We start from the raw sequence: 16,203 nt of genomic DNA, 5'->3' as shown, positions 1-16,203 counted from the left end.
GCGTTCATTTGTGTTCACAGTACCCCTTGTTGATTGTTTGAATCGAGCATTGAATTGTTCGAAGTTAATTCTCCTAAGGATCTTCTCTGTCTGCAAACGAGGAAGAATAGGAATATTCTCTCTCCCTTTGCAGATAGTGAAGGGTAGGTAACGCAAGCCTTTAACACGTCGTACCTATTTCATTCCTCATTGATTGATTGATTGTCCTAACATTGACTGTTTGGGAATTAGTTCTTTTTGGAGGTATTCCCTGTTTGCAAATAAACGTAGGAAAATCTTTGCAAGTAGTGAAAGGGTACGTAATGCGGACCTTTCTCCCCCGTTGTAATCTGTCATGCCTATCTACTCCCCACTGATTGATGCACCTGTTTCACCCGGACCATTTACTAGAGATACGTCATCTGGCCCGACCAGAGAGCACCCCTAGTGAAAAGGACATATGCAATAATAACGAAGTGATCACTGTATCCTGTTAACAGAAACTTTAGCATGAAACAACCTGGAAAGAAAAGAATAGGAAAACGAAAATCAGTAGGCCACTGATGAACATGAACTTTTATTAAACAACGAACAAAGAAACGATAACATAACGTAATGATAAAACCTATTAATGTCCTAGAAACAAGAAAACGTTAAAATATGCCAGTGGTGAGAGACCAGAAAAACAGTAAGAGAAACCAAATCACCCCTCGCTGTCCCACCGCCTGCCACGCCAAAAAAATCGATAGACAAGGGAAAATGCAAGTCAGTAGAACATCCGCCCCCACTCTGGAAACTTCCAAGGTGGGGCAGGGTTCCGACTACGCCCAGCCGGGAGCAGCCCATATAAGGCAGGTCCTGCTGCCACGCCTCGGCCAGGAGATCCTAACGTAGGGTGTAGCCGGAGGAGAGGCCGAGGCCAGCGGGACCCGGCCAGGGGATTGCCTTTACAATGCTGAACAGTTGCAGGGGGGGGGAATGTCTCCTCGACCCTCCCCTCTCTCTCCCAGTCCGTCCGCGGTGGCCCTTGAGAGTTGCAGGTAGTCCCGCCACATGCTCTTCCGGTCCGGCCACCAACGGTCGGGGGGCCGAGGCCGACGGGATCCGGCTGCAGCCGATAAACCAAGAAACCCGTTCATGGGGCCAGAGCCAGGGGCGTCCGGCCGACATCTACCGGAAGCCCGGCCCGAAGACGGACGGGACACTTCTTCTTTCTTGAATAATGGCTGCGACAACACTGGGGGGGGATGTCTTGCACATGCCTCCGACCCCCCCCCCTCGTCCTCATCGCCTGGTCCGGCCATAACAAATCTCAAGCGAGATGCCGTGGGGTGCACTGGGAGGGAGAGACGGTGCGAACAGGCCTCTCCCGCCTCCCCAGGTGGAGGCTTCCCAGCTGCACCCTCAGCGCTCCAGGCGCCCGGAAAAGGGTTCTTCCACTGTGGCTATGCTGCAACGTCTCGCCCGGCAGGGTGGAGCCCGTCCGCTCATGTGACCCCGCGATCGCCGGTAGCTGCCGAACTCTCAAAATGGCGGTCGACCTGGCAAGAGCGGGCCCAGCATAAAGAAATGGCCCGGTCACTGGTTGACTCCACCACCGTAGTCCTCCACGACCTTGAAGATTCTAGAGGAGCCGCGGGAGTCTCCGACCCCCGATGGGGAATGACTGCCATGATCGCCCGTGGAGTGACGAAACTGTATCCGCGGGACGTCGGCGCTCCCATGCTGGCGCCAGCCTCACTTTGAATTACTAGAATCCTGCAGACCTCACTTCCGGTGAAAGCACAGTGTGACCCGGTAGGAAAAATTATTGCACCCCCTCCCCTTTTTGACTGATAGTTCAAACCACCGATCCTTTCCTTTGCCCTTTTAACTGAACTTTGGACTGCCTCCCCCTCTTTTACATTTTCTAGAGAAAACAAAACATTAACCACTACATTAGCATAGCAGTTGACACCAGAACTGTTTTCAAATTGAAAACCAACAACATCTTCAACAGAATCCTTTTTGTTTCTGCTGTGACCCTGCTACAGCACAGGCATTGTCCCCAGCAGTAATTCTGCAATGCCGGTAAGAATAGCTGTGGTGCCTACTGGACTCACTCACCCCCGCGGCGCCCCACGCCGTTATTTGCTGGGCGGCAACTTACTAGACATCACCTTCGTGCCATCTAGATTTCAGCGCGTTCTGCTGCCTTGGAACTATTCGCACAACAGACCGCTACTGACAAGAATATTTCATTATTGGTGCTGTCAATTTCAATAAATCTATTGGATAATTCAAAAGAAATTGCCACGGTCTCTTCGTTGTTTAAATGTTTTTACTGTTTTTGTTTTGTTGTATATATTTATATGTTATTAAAGTTTTATATTCCTACTACTTTGTTGGAGTGCTATATATTTTTAATGTGACACATAATTGTAAAAACTTTGATGTACAAAGAGTCATTCCTGGAATCTTCCGCTTCAGGCTCGGTCCCCTCCCCAATCACAATACAGGATGGTTTTCAGATAGTAGGAACACGTGTGGTGTGACGGATCTCATCGGGTGTGGGCCTTGATCTACTATAACTCCTTTGAAGAGGGGTGATTCTTTACAGCTGGGGCCATAAACTACATCTGCAGGGCTAGCTGATAGCCTGGACAATCGGACACAGAGGAAGAGGAGTGTCAGAGGGTGCGGTAGTGAATAGGGCGAAAGGGAGGTGTCGGGCGGGCACAGAGTGTGATTCTCAGGGAAGAGCAGCGCAGATGGGGGGAGGTTTATTGCCCATGCATAAGACAGAGAGCGGTGGTGACCAGTGCCTGGGGAAGATGCTTGCGTGGGTGAGGAGCCATGCTACGAATCGACAGCGTGCAGAGAGTGGGTCTGGTCAAGACATCTAAAATGGCTGCCGTGCACGACAAAAGTGTGGCATTTCAAAAAAGGCAAGATGGCGCAGACAATGTTTTTCAACACTTCCTCATTTCCTTCGAATCGAACGTTAACAGACGTTGGGGCATATTACCAAAGTTAAGCGATATTTATCGCTAACGATGCTTACCAACGAATTTTTTACCACTAAGCATCGTCAGAAATTATCGAAGATAAACCTTGCTATTATCAAGGTTTATCGCAAATGCGATAATAAACGGCCGCAATGCATGAATATCGCTAAAAACTCAGCGATATTCATGCATTACCGAGCTAATGCTCTTAGCCATGTTATCCACCTCCCATTGGATAACATGGCTAAGAACTGCTCAGGGCAGGTGTTACTTTTTGGAGATATTCGCGCTTAGCGCGAATATCTCCAAAAGTTGGTAATAGGAGATAGATATCTTGCATGTTGTAATGCAAGTTATTGTGGTATATGGAACTCATACCATAATCTCTCAGGAAAGCAGAAACTGATCCTTTTGGGACCGCCTAAAAAGGCCTAGGGGGTGAGGAGTACTCTACTTTGCCCCCTTTTCACGTTCCGAACTATTTTATTTTACTCTCTTCTGTAATTACACAAAATAGCAGCGATAAGATGCATCGGAGACACACAGTGAGAGAAAGGAGGCCGGAGATGAAGAAGAGATGTCAAATACACATTGGAGATAATATAGTGGCAGAAGGGAAGTAAATATGAGTAAACTTACCATGTAACATAAAAATGTTGCACTCTATACTATAAGTCTCATTTTATACTACAATCACTTCGCTACAACCTCATAAATTAAAAATAAAAATGAATAATGTCTCAAACAATTTTTGATTTCTAAATATAAATTTATTCTTCAGAATTTTCTAAATTTGAAAGAACTAGTAACATGTCCTCATCAGCAATGTCCTCATGAAAAGTCTCCAATGATGATTCTTGTAACTCTATGGTCTCCAAACACTCGATAAATTCGCCATCAAGAGATTGATCAAAAAAATCATTCAAGTCATCTCCTCTTTGTGACAATATTTCATTATTGGTGCTGTCAATTTCAATCAATGTAGTGGAATCATTCAAGTCATCTCCTCGTGACAATATTTCATTATTGGTGCTCTCAATTTCAATCAATGTAGTGGAATCATTCAAGTCATCTCCTCCTTGTGACAATATTTCATTATTGGTGCTGTCCATTTCAATCAATCTAATGGAATCATACAAGTCATCTCCTCCTTGTGACAATATTTCATTATTGGTGCTCTCAATTTCAATCAATGTAGTGGAATCATTCAAGTCATCTCCTTGTGACAATATTTCATTCTTGGTGCTGTCCATTTCAATCAATCTAATGGAATCATACAAGTCATGTCCTCCTTGTGACAATATTTCATTGTTGGTGCTCTCAATTTCAATCAATGTAGTGGACAATTCAAAAGAAATTGCCACGGTCTCTTCATTGTGAGCCATTTTATTTTGAAATTGCTTGCTGTAAATTGCAGAAAAAAATAATCACTTTCATTTATCGTTTTTAGTAATACATAATATAAAACTAACTTTATCAAGTATTAAGTATAACAGAAGGACTGCAAATAAATAACAGAAAACATTTTTCAAATTATCTTCAAGTGTACAACATAGTTCCCCTTACAAATTAACAACTCACCTTTTTAAAAGTAGGAGAAGTGTTAGTACTGTGTAAATCAAACACCAGAAATTCACCACCAAAAATTCCTCACAAATGTACCTCAGACAGTAGTATCACAAAATGGCTGTGGTTTCCTCTCATTTGAAATATATACATAACCAATTAACTTTCATCACACACAAATACAAAACCAAAGTAACATTTTAATTGGTTCTAAATTTCAACACTTTCAAATGTGTTTTCCCCATGCAATTTTCCATAGGACATTTACATACGTCTACAGCCTGAATGGCTGAACGGAATTACACCAAACTTGGCAAAATGGTACATCAAACCTAAGAGGTCAGGAAGGATCTACTATGCCCCCTTATGGTCATTTCCCCCTTCGCTTTGGCCTCCTCTTGTCTCTCAATCCTACCGAGAGACAAGATGGCGGCCGCTACGGACTGTTTGGAATGTTGACAGACGCCGGAGAACCAATCAGCTTCGCAAAGCTCCGTAACGCAAAAAGTACGCGAAGCGGAGCGCTGTTACAGATATATATCTTTTTTTGAACGTTAATTTCTCAAAATCCACTGGAGCACATATATTGAGACCTAGCAAAGGCACATCGGGCTACCAGTCCCTAATATTTTGCCAAGTTTCGTGCAAATCCATTCAGCCGTTCGATTATTATTATTATTTTTTTTTTTGCCCCGCGGGGCCCTTTTAAAACCTCCACATCAAACGTAGGGGGTCAGCGAGGATCTACTATTCCCCCTTATGGTCATTTGCCCCTTCGCTTTGGCCTCCTCTTGTCTCTCGATCCTACCGAGAGACAAGATGGCGGCCGCTACGGACTGTTTGGAATGTTGACAGACGCCGGAGAACCAATCAGCTTCGCTTCACAAAGCTCCGTTGCGCGAAAAGTACGCGTCCTGGAGCGCTGCCCGGTCCGCTGTTACAGATATATATCTTTTTTTAAACGTTAATTTCTCAAAATCCACTGGAGCACATATATTGAGACCTACAAAAGGCACATCGGGCTACCAGTCCCTACAATTTTGCCAAGTTTCGTGCAAATCCATTCAGCCGTTCGGGCTAAAAGTGAGGCCAACCGCCCTATGGAAAACTCAATGTTAAAAACACGTTTTGGGACCCCCCTTTTTTCTCAGCCCCCCCTTGACGAACCCCCCCAAATTTTCAAGGGCTGCTCAGAAACAAAATGTGCCATTTTCCTGAAAATTTCAGCCAATTCCGTCCACAAACGCCAAAGTTATTAGACATAGAATTTTCAAAAAACCCATAGAGAAAAAATCCTAACTATATATACCTACTGGCGACCGCCAGTAGGTAATATATATATATATATATATATCCAACGTAGAGTTGCCTGGAAATGAGGGAGCCCACTACAGGTGTGTAGTAATTCGCCATTTATTAATGGAAAAACGGCTTGGGAATGCAGCAAAAGTGTCTCGCACAGAGTAGGTCCTGTGCTCTTGCCCGACGCGTTTCATGCTAATGAAGCATTTCTTCAGGGGCTTGCAGGAAAGACGAGAGTCTCTGGTCTCAGCGATTTAAAGGCACCATGTTTGACTTTGTCCCCACCCAGATGGGCGTGGCCACTGCTGTGGCCTGCTGGCTCTTGTAGTGCCTCTTGTTTCCTCAAGTGAGCCGCGTTGACCAGGCTCTAAGTGTCGTTATTGATTAATACCCAAGTGGTTGGCGATGACTTGCTTGTGCCGCTTCTCATGCTCGAAGTGTGAATCTATTAAGGCACACCTGCCCTTCAATTTGCAGCGTCGGTTGACGTCGCAACAGGACTGTAGCACAGCGGGGCGTCACTCGCGGCTCAGGCTGTGCCGCAAAAATATCCAACGTAGAGTTGCCTGGAAATGAGGGAGCCCACTACAGGTGTGTAGTAATTCGCCATTTATTAATGGAAAAACGGCTTGGGAATGCAGCAAAAGTGTCTCGCACAGAGTAGGTCCTGTGCTCTTGCCCGACGCGTTTCATGCTAATGAAGCATTTCTTCAGGGGCTTGCAGGAAAGACGAGAGTCTCTGGTCTCAGCGATTTAAAGGCACCATGTTTGACTTTGTCCCCACCCAGATGGGCGTGGCCACTGCTGTGGCCTGCTGGCTCTTGTAGTGCCTCTTGTTTCCTCAAGTGAGCCGCGTTGACCAGGCTCTAAGTGTCGTTATTGATTGATACCCAAGTAGTTGGCGATGACTTGCTTGTGCCGCTTCTCATGCTCGAAGTGTCAATCCATTAAGGCACACCTGCCCTTCAATTTGCAGCGTCGGTTGACGTCGCAACAGGACTGTAGCACAGCGGGGCGTCACTCGCGGCTCAGGCTGTGCCGCAAAAATATCCAACGTAGAGTTGCCTGGAAATGAGGGAGCCCACTACAGGTGTGTAGTAATTCGCCATTTATTAATGGAAAAACGGCTTGGGAATGCAGCAAAAGTGTCTCGCACAGAGTAGGTCCTGTGCTCTTGCCCGACGCGTTTCATGCTAATGAAGCATTTCTTCAGGGGCTTGCAGGAAAGACGAGAGTCTCTGGTCTCAGCGATTTAAAGGCACCATGTTTGACTTTGTCCCCACCCAGATGGGCGTGGCCACTGCTGTGGCCTGCTGGCTCTTGTAGTGCCTCTTGTTTCCTCAAGTGAGCCGCGTTGACCAGGCTCTAAGTGTCGTTATTGATTAATACCCAAGTGGTTGGCGATGACTTGCTTGTGCCGCTTCTCATGCTCGAAGTGTCAATCCATTAAGGCACACCTGCCCTTCAATTTGCAGCGTCGGTTGACGTCGCAACAGGACTGTAGCACAGCGGGGCGTCACTCGCGGCTCAGGCTGTGCCGCAAAAATATCCAACGTAGAGTTGCCTGGAAATGAGGGAGCCCACTACAGGTGTGTAGTAATTCGCCATTTATTAATGGAAAAACGGCTTGGGAATGCAGCAAAAGTGTCTCGCACAGAGTAGGTCCTGTGCTCTTGCCCGACGCGTTTCATGCTAATGAAGCATTTCTTCAGGGGCTTGCAGGAAAGACGAGAGTCTCTGGTCTCAGCGATTTAAAGGCACCATGTTTGACTTTGTCCCCACCCAGATGGGCGTGGCCACTGCTGTGGCCTGCTGGCTCTTGTAGTGCCTCTTGTTTCCTCAAGTGAGCCGCGTTGACCAGGCTCTAAGTGTCGTTATTGATTAATACCCAAGTGGTTGGCGATGACTTGCTTGTGCCGCTTCTCATGCTCGAAGTGTCAATCCATTAAGGCACACCTGCCCTTCAATTTGCAGCGTCGGTTGACGTCGCAACAGGACTGTAGCACAGCGGGGCGTCACTCGCGGCTCAGGCTGTGCCGCAAAAATATCCAACGTAGAGTTGACTGGAAATGAGGGAGCCCACTACAGGTGTGTAGTAATTCGCCATTTATTAATGGAAAAACGGCTTGGGAATGCAGCAAAAGTGTCTCGCACAGAGTAGGTCCTGTGCTCTTGCCCGACGCGTTTCATGCTAATGAAGCATTTCTTCAGGGGCTTGCAGGAAAGACGAGAGTCTCTGGTCTCAGCGATTTAAAGGCACCATGTTTGACTTTGTCCCCACCCAGATGGGCGTGGCCACTGCTGTGGCCTGCTGGCTCTTGTAGTGCCTCTTGTTTCCTCAAGTGAGCCGCGTTGACCAGGCTCCAAGTGTCGTTATTGATATATATATATATATATATATATATATATATATATATATATATATATATATATATATATATATATATATATATATACATTACCTACTGGCGGTCGCCAGTAGGTATATATAGTTAGGATTTTTTTCCTATGGGATTTTTCAAAATTCTATGTTGAATAACTTTGGCGTTGATGGACGGAATTGGCTGGAAAATTCAGGAAAATGGCACATTTTGTTTCTGAGCGCCCCCTGAGAGTTTGGGGGGGTTTCGTCAAGCAGGGGCCGAGAAAAAAGGGGGGTCCCAAAACGTGTTTTTAACATTGAGTTTTCCATAGGGCGGTTGGACTCACTTTTAGCTCGAACGGCTGAATGGATTTCCACAAAACTTGGCAAAATTGTAGGGACTGGTAGCCCGATGTGCCTTTGCTATGTCTCAAGATACATGCTCCAGTGGTTTTTACGAAAATTAACTTTGAAAAATATATATTGGGCTACATTGGGCTATATATATGTTAGAGCCCACATGTAGCCCAATGTAGCCCAATGTAGCCCAATGTAGCCCAAAGATGGCCACCAGAGACCAAAAAAAACAAATGTAGCCCAAATATCAGTCAGATGTAGCCCAACTATAGCCCAGTGACAGAATGTCCCAGAGTGTTCTAAAGAACAACTAGAGCGCTAACAGTCTTTCTTATGACAAAAGTATGGCACACCTGAAGTCATCTTGATTGGAATAAAGTGTTAACACTTAAAACATTTAATTTGCAAAGGAACAAAATGAGGGGGTTCATTTTGCCATAGAAATTATGATTAGTGCTGAAGAAAGAAAAATTAGGGCACATTTTGAGTGACTTCTCAAATCCTCTTATATTTCATTAAAAAAATTCTGATATGCAGTCTCCCAAGATGGACACCAGAGACAAAAGAGCCCAAATGTAGCCCAAATATCAGCCAGATGTAGCCCAACTATAGCCCAATGACAGAATGTCCCAGAGTGTTCTAAAGAACAACTAGAACGCTAACAGTCTTACTTATGACAAAAGTATGGCACACCTGAAGTCATCTTGATTGGAATAAAGTGGTAACACTTAATACATTTAATTTGAAAAGGAACAAAATGAGGGGTTTCATTTTGCCATAGAAATGTTATATATATATATATATATATATATATATATATATATATATATATATATATATATATATATATATATATATATATTACCTACTGGCGGTCGCCAGTAGGTATATATAGTTAGGATTTTTTTGAATAGGGATTTCTGAAAATTCTATGTTGAATAACTTTGGCGTTGATGGACGGAATTGGCTGAAAATTTCAGGAAAATGGCACATTTTGTTTCCGAGCGTCCCCTGAAAGTTTGGGGGGGGTTTCGTCAAGCGGGGGCCGAGAAAAAAGGGGGGTCCCTAAACGTGTTTTTAACATTGAGTTTTCCATAGGGCGGTTGGACTCCCTTTTAGCTCGAACGGCTGAATGGATTTCCACAAAACTTGGCAAAATTGTAGGGACTGGTAGCCCGATGTGCCTTTGCTATGTCTCAAGATATATGCTCCAGTGTTTTTTACGAAAATTTACTTTGAAAAATATATATTGGGCTACATTGGGCTATATATATGTTAGAGCCCAAATGTAGCCCAATGTAGCCCAATGTAGCCCAAAGATGGCCACCAGAGACAAAAAAAAACAAATGTAGCCCAAATATCAGCCAGATGTAGCCCAACTATAGCCCAGTGACAGAATGTCCCAGAGTTTTCTAAAGAACAACTAGAGCGCTAACAGTCTTTCTTATGACAAAAGTATGGCACACCTGAAGTCATCTTGATTGGAATAAAGTGTTAACACTTAAAACATTTAATTTGCAAAGGAACAAAATGAGGGGGTTCATTTTGCCATAGAAATTATGATTAGTGCTGAAGAAAGAAAAATTAGGGCACATTTTGAGTGACTTCTCAAATCCTCTTATATTTCATTAAAAAATTCTGATATGCAGTCTCCCAAGATGGCCACCAGAGACAAAAGAGCCCATATGTAGCCCAAATATCAGCCAGATGTAGCCCAACTATAGCCCAATGACAGAATGTCCCAGAGTGTTCTAAAGAACAACTAGAACGCTAACAGTCTTACTTATGACAAAAGTATGGCACACCTGAAGTCATCTTGATTGGAATAAAGTGGTAACACTTAATACATTTAATTTGAAAAGGAACAAAATGAGGGGTTTCATTTTGCCATAGAAATGTTATATATATATATATATATATATATATTCACTGAAAAAACCCTAGGTTATAGACCATATATAGTTAGGAATTAGCATTTACAAAACCTTGAAAATTCACTGAAAAAACCATAGGTTATAGACCATATATAGTTAGGAATTAGCATTTACAGAACCTTATTTTACTCACACAAAACCATTGAAATTCGCATATATAGTTAGTTGCACTAAGTATATATCGCGCACCCGCAATCCACTGCTGATCATGTCACATATTACATCATTCATGACATGGTCAGTGACATCACTGATGACATCACTGGTGACATCTCAAATGACATCACTGATGGCATCACTGATGACATCTCAAATGACATCACTGATGACATCACTTATGACATCTCAAATGACATCACTGATGACATCACTGATGACATCACTGATGACATCACTGATGACATCACTGATGACATCTCATTTGACATTACTGATCACATCACTGATGACATCATTCATGTGATAATACGATGAACCTCTTCAGACTCTAATATAACCTTAGATACACTCAGTGTAAACAGACACTCACAGACTGTCACTCATCCATGGAGTTACTCACACACCTAGTCAGTCATGCAAAGAATCAATCACACCTCCATTTCCTCAACTATACAGTTATACACACCTTACTTATTCAAACATATACTAACACATATTTACTCTCTTATACAATCCCTGATACAAGTTCACAATGATCCATACAGCCACTCACACATTCAATGGCTCTTATGCAGTTATTTATATATGTCAACTCTCACATGTACTGTGTTTTACATATGTACTTACTTTGACATGTAGCACTGAGATATCCATTCACTCACCAATACACTCATGCACACAGTCAACCGCCCATACAGCTGTTTCCACATGCACTTTTGAACCCATACATCTAGTGAATCAACTGCTCACACATCTATGCACAGAGTCATACACCTCCCAGCCACCCACACACACACTCAGTCTCCCATACAAATACTTGGGCAACCAATCAATAACCCATATAGTTACTCATATAGCTACTGATCAACACATGCAGCAGTTTACAGAACAACAGACATAATGATCCACAAATTAAGACAGTTTAGTCACTAACCCATGCACTCAGTGAGACACAGTTATTCACTCACTCATACAGTCAGTCATGCACCTACTAAATCCTTCATCCAGACACTTATACATCCACTCATTCTTCAATATGTAAGACATATTTTAACTTTACAGAAACATACAGTCACTGGATGTTTTTGTCAAAAAGAGGGAGGAAGGAGAAATGATCACTTGATCAACGGACACTGTTTACCACTCAGGTTGGTGGAAGGTCCAGTCACAGCGTGTGCCCGTATCTGAGAATACAACAACGAGGGGTTGCTGGACTGTTCCAATGTGTAACTAGGGGAAGATTTAACTGGCGTGACCAAAGGTGTAGGAGTAACACCCTAGGGCATCCATTTTGTTGGATGGATTTGCCTCACACACCCAGAAGGGTGTCATGCTTCATCATCGGCGGTTGCTCCTCGTCGGGGAGGCGGTGCAATCCCCGACGGGCTCACCTCAAAGAGGGGCTCTTTGGCGGAGATCTTTTTGTCCAACAGCCTTATGGTGAGGTGTGGGTGTGTGGGCAGGGTGGTGTATGGTAGTGATAAGGGATGTTAAAATGTAGCTAAGGGTACCGGAATCCACTTTATTCTGGGGGTCCCCTGGCTGCAATTAAAAAACAAGGGGCTAGCTCACTAGGTGTCAACGAGTAAGGTCAGGTGACCCTAGATGGGGCTAGGGGTGAAGATGGTCGACATGTTTCTCGCAATGGGTAATAGTTACCCGCGATTCATCAGGACCTATAAAAAGGTGAACAACAACATGCTGGTGTCATGTGTGAAGTGGTGTGTGTATTACCTCTGTGGGGGTTGTCCTATGCCTATAAGTTAAGAACTAACAGCCACCAGAGGGGTCGGCGGGACTAGACATCAAGGATGAGTCCTTGGGTCAGAACTCCAATCTCTTGTGTCCTGGCTGCTTGACCTACCCTTTTCCGCCGAGCTCATTTGAGATGTCATCAGTGATGTCACTGACCATGTCATGAATGATGTAATATGTGACATGATCAGCAGTGGATTGCGGGTGCGCGATATATACTTAGTGCAACTAACTATATATGCGAATTTCAATGGTTTTGTGTGAGTAAAATAAGGTTCTGTAAATGCTAATTCCTAACTATATATGGTCTATAACCTATGGTTTTTTCAGTGAATGTATATATATATGTATATATATACACTCAAAAAACTATAAGTTTTAGTGGTGCTATAGTTAGCTGGACATTTTACTCATACAAAACCATTGAAATTGCTCCTATATAGTTAGTTGTACTAACTATATTTCGCGCACCCGCAATCCACTGCTGATGATGTCACATATTAGATCATTCATGACATGGTCAGTGACATCACTGATGACATCTCAAATGACATCACTGATGACATCACTGATGACATCATCCAGTGAATGTGGTTTGCTTCGTTATTTAAATATGCATTATATATATAGCAATTTGCATTGAAGAATAAGTGGATATATATAAATAAATATTTGGATGGAGGATTTAGTAGCAGTGTAATTGACTGTTTACTTGACCAATTTATAATGTCTCACTAAATATAGTGGATAGTGACTAAACTGTGTGAATATCTGTATCACTTTGTCAGTTGTTGTGTAAACTGATTCTACAGTTGGTTACTAGCTATGTGAAAGTCTATATTAGTTATTGATTAGTTAACTGAGTATTTGTATGGGAGTGTGAACGTGTGTGTGGTTCGGTGGGGGGTGTGTGACTGTCCAAAGATGTGTGAATAGTTGATTCAGTAGATATATGAAGTTAAAACTACATGTTCTAACAGTTGTTTGGGTGAGTGAATATCTTTATGGGTGTGGTGATGAGCAAATATATTTCTCAATGGTACAGGTCCAACAAACTAGAAAAATAAAAGGCAGTGTATGTGTCAGTTGTTGTATATAAATAAGTATACATAAGACACAATGATGGTGTGAGTGACTGTATGGATAACTGTATACTTGTAATAATGATTTTATAATTCACTAAGTATGACTTACTATCTAAATGAATAGAAGAAGTGGTGTTTGTATAAGTGTTTTGCTAAGTAAATATGTAAGTATGATCCATTGTTTGCATAAGTGAGTAGGATGACTTCATATGTGAATAGGATGCGTGCTGTTGTTTAATGTCGATATAGATGTATAAGTATTTTTGATAGTGTTCTATTGTTCATTGACAGCATGTATGAGTGAATCCATAGGTAAGTGATTAGATGTGTGCATACATCTATGAATCACTGAGTGGATTTTTAGATACTTGTATTGCTGTGACAATGGATTTAAATATGAAACTCTGTATTTTACAAAGAGTGATGAAAAATTGTAATAGTGTATGAAAAGGTGTATGTGATTGTCACGTGGATGATGTCATCAGTGATGTCATTTGAGATGTCATAAGTGATGTCACTGACCATGTCACGAATGATCTAATACCATGCCTAGTTAGAAAAGTAGATCTTCATTTAATGAACACAACAGTTAAAATTCAATAAGTATAACCAGAGATATGATTTGGTAAAGATTAAATGAAATAAAGTGCTTAAAACCATAAAGCGCCAACCTTTGCTATCTGGCCGTGCTAGACCGGGTCACATCAAAAAGTTCAGGCTGATTGCGATGAAGCACAGATTTGACACAGGGACCAAACTTGTCCCACTACAAAGTACCTTGCTTGCATTGTTGACAAAGTTTTAAATGCATGGACCAGCGGAGGTATGCATTGTCTGCGATCCTTAGGATATAGTTGATGCATAGTTTTCAAGTCACGCAAAGTCAGAGATGCATCAGAAAAGCAGGTTAGGCACCACACAGACAGTAAAGTGATGTATTCATCCGCACAGGAGCTGCAATGTGTGGGTGTTGAAGTAGATGCACCAATTTTGAATTGTTCAATCATGATGATGAATAGATTTTGGCAGTTGCAGTGCTTTATACCTACTCCCAAGTTTCCAGGACTGGATTGGCACTACTTCGCAGTGCAAGATCCCAGACTGCAGAGTCCAGATGCTGTAGGTAGGTGTATCGTAAGTATTTGATGCCCATGAGACTTCAAACAGCATGCCCTTGCACTCATTTTGTTTCAGAGTTAGAGATACGCAGGTCCAATCCTTCTGACTCTCAGGCCAGGGGGGCACCAGGCATCAGGTTAGCACAGCAGAACAGGTGTCAAGCAGAGTCTAGCAGAGTAACAATCATTTTAACAGTATATCAGTCCTTCTTCCTGGAGGGGTATCCACTGGTCCAGAACTGTACTGAGTTGGTGGTGTTTGGGTTCAATACTTATACCAATTTGTGCCATTAAAGTGGGGAGATTTCAAAGAGAGGGTTTGAAGTTCACAGAGTCTCTGCCTTTCCTGTCCTGGTTCCAGAATCACTATATGGATGTATGCATCTCTTTATATCAGGATATGACACAGCCTATTCAGGGGTAAGTGACAGTTCCTCCCTCCCATCCTGCCCAGGATGGCCCATCAGGATGTGGATGACCCATCACTTACACCTAAGCTCTCTTTGTGTGTGGCTGTCTGCACGGAGTGCACAAAGCCCAGCTGTCACCCACCCCAGATGTGTATTCAGAGACAGGCAGAAAGCACTGTTGAGAGTGGGGGTCAGTAGAACAGGGTGTGCCACGAGGAGACTGAATAGAAATTATTTCCCCCTTGTTCTAGGTTGACAACACACTTAAGTAGGATATGCATACCCACCCTCCCACAGGCAGAAGGGTAGACACGTGTCTTTGAATGAGCAATTGTCTGCCTTGTGCTTTTGGTGCAAATGCAGGATGCGTTTATTATCAGGCTGGCACACATAATGTATCGATGTTTGTCTTGTGATCATTGGTTTGTTGTATATATTTTTGTCACAAATAACGTTTTGTATTATGTATGTGTCTTATATATTGTCTCAAAAGAAATGGTTCGAAATCATGCATACAAATGTGTTGCAATTGTGTGATTTACTAATGTGGTGTTTCATTTTAAAAGACATGTCTAATTGATTTATGAACGTCTTTTTGAATTTTCAAAACTAAGCAGAGTAAATGCTCAAAAACCTCTGAATTAGTGGTCTCAGGTTCATCGTGAATATTTAAAATAAACCTCCCTTGACACCTTTCTGTGATTTCAATATATGGGAGGCCCACTGGTATCATTTAATTTATAGGCCCAGGGACATGTAGTGCAATTCACTAGGGACTTATAAGTAAATTAAATATGCCAGTTGTGGATAAGCCGATGTAACCATGTTTTAAGCAGATAGCACATGCATTTTAGCACTGGCTAGGTGTGATAAAGTGAAGAACGTCCTAAGGGCAGCAGAAACGTTGTCAGGAAAACAGTAGGTTAGAAAGCAAAAAATACGGGTAAACTATGCCAAGGAAGCCAGGCCTATAACCTCTGATGGAGAACAATGTGTTTTAAAGGTCAACACATCCTATTACAAATGTTTCACACCTCCATTCTAACAATTTGCCTTGAAGTAATGTCTAGAAGACTTCTGAAATATTGACAAAAGCAAAGTGAAAAAATTGCTAGCCAAAGCTCTTCTCAAGATATTGATGAATCTAACACCAAATGTGCAACATAGATGTCACATGGCAAATAAAATG

This window comes from Lissotriton helveticus, chromosome 7 (assembly GCF_964261635.1).
Source record: "Lissotriton helveticus chromosome 7, aLisHel1.1, whole genome shotgun sequence".
Classification (NCBI taxonomy): domain Eukaryota; kingdom Metazoa; phylum Chordata; class Amphibia; order Caudata; family Salamandridae; genus Lissotriton; species Lissotriton helveticus.
Note: the sequence above shows the minus strand (reverse complement) of the source record.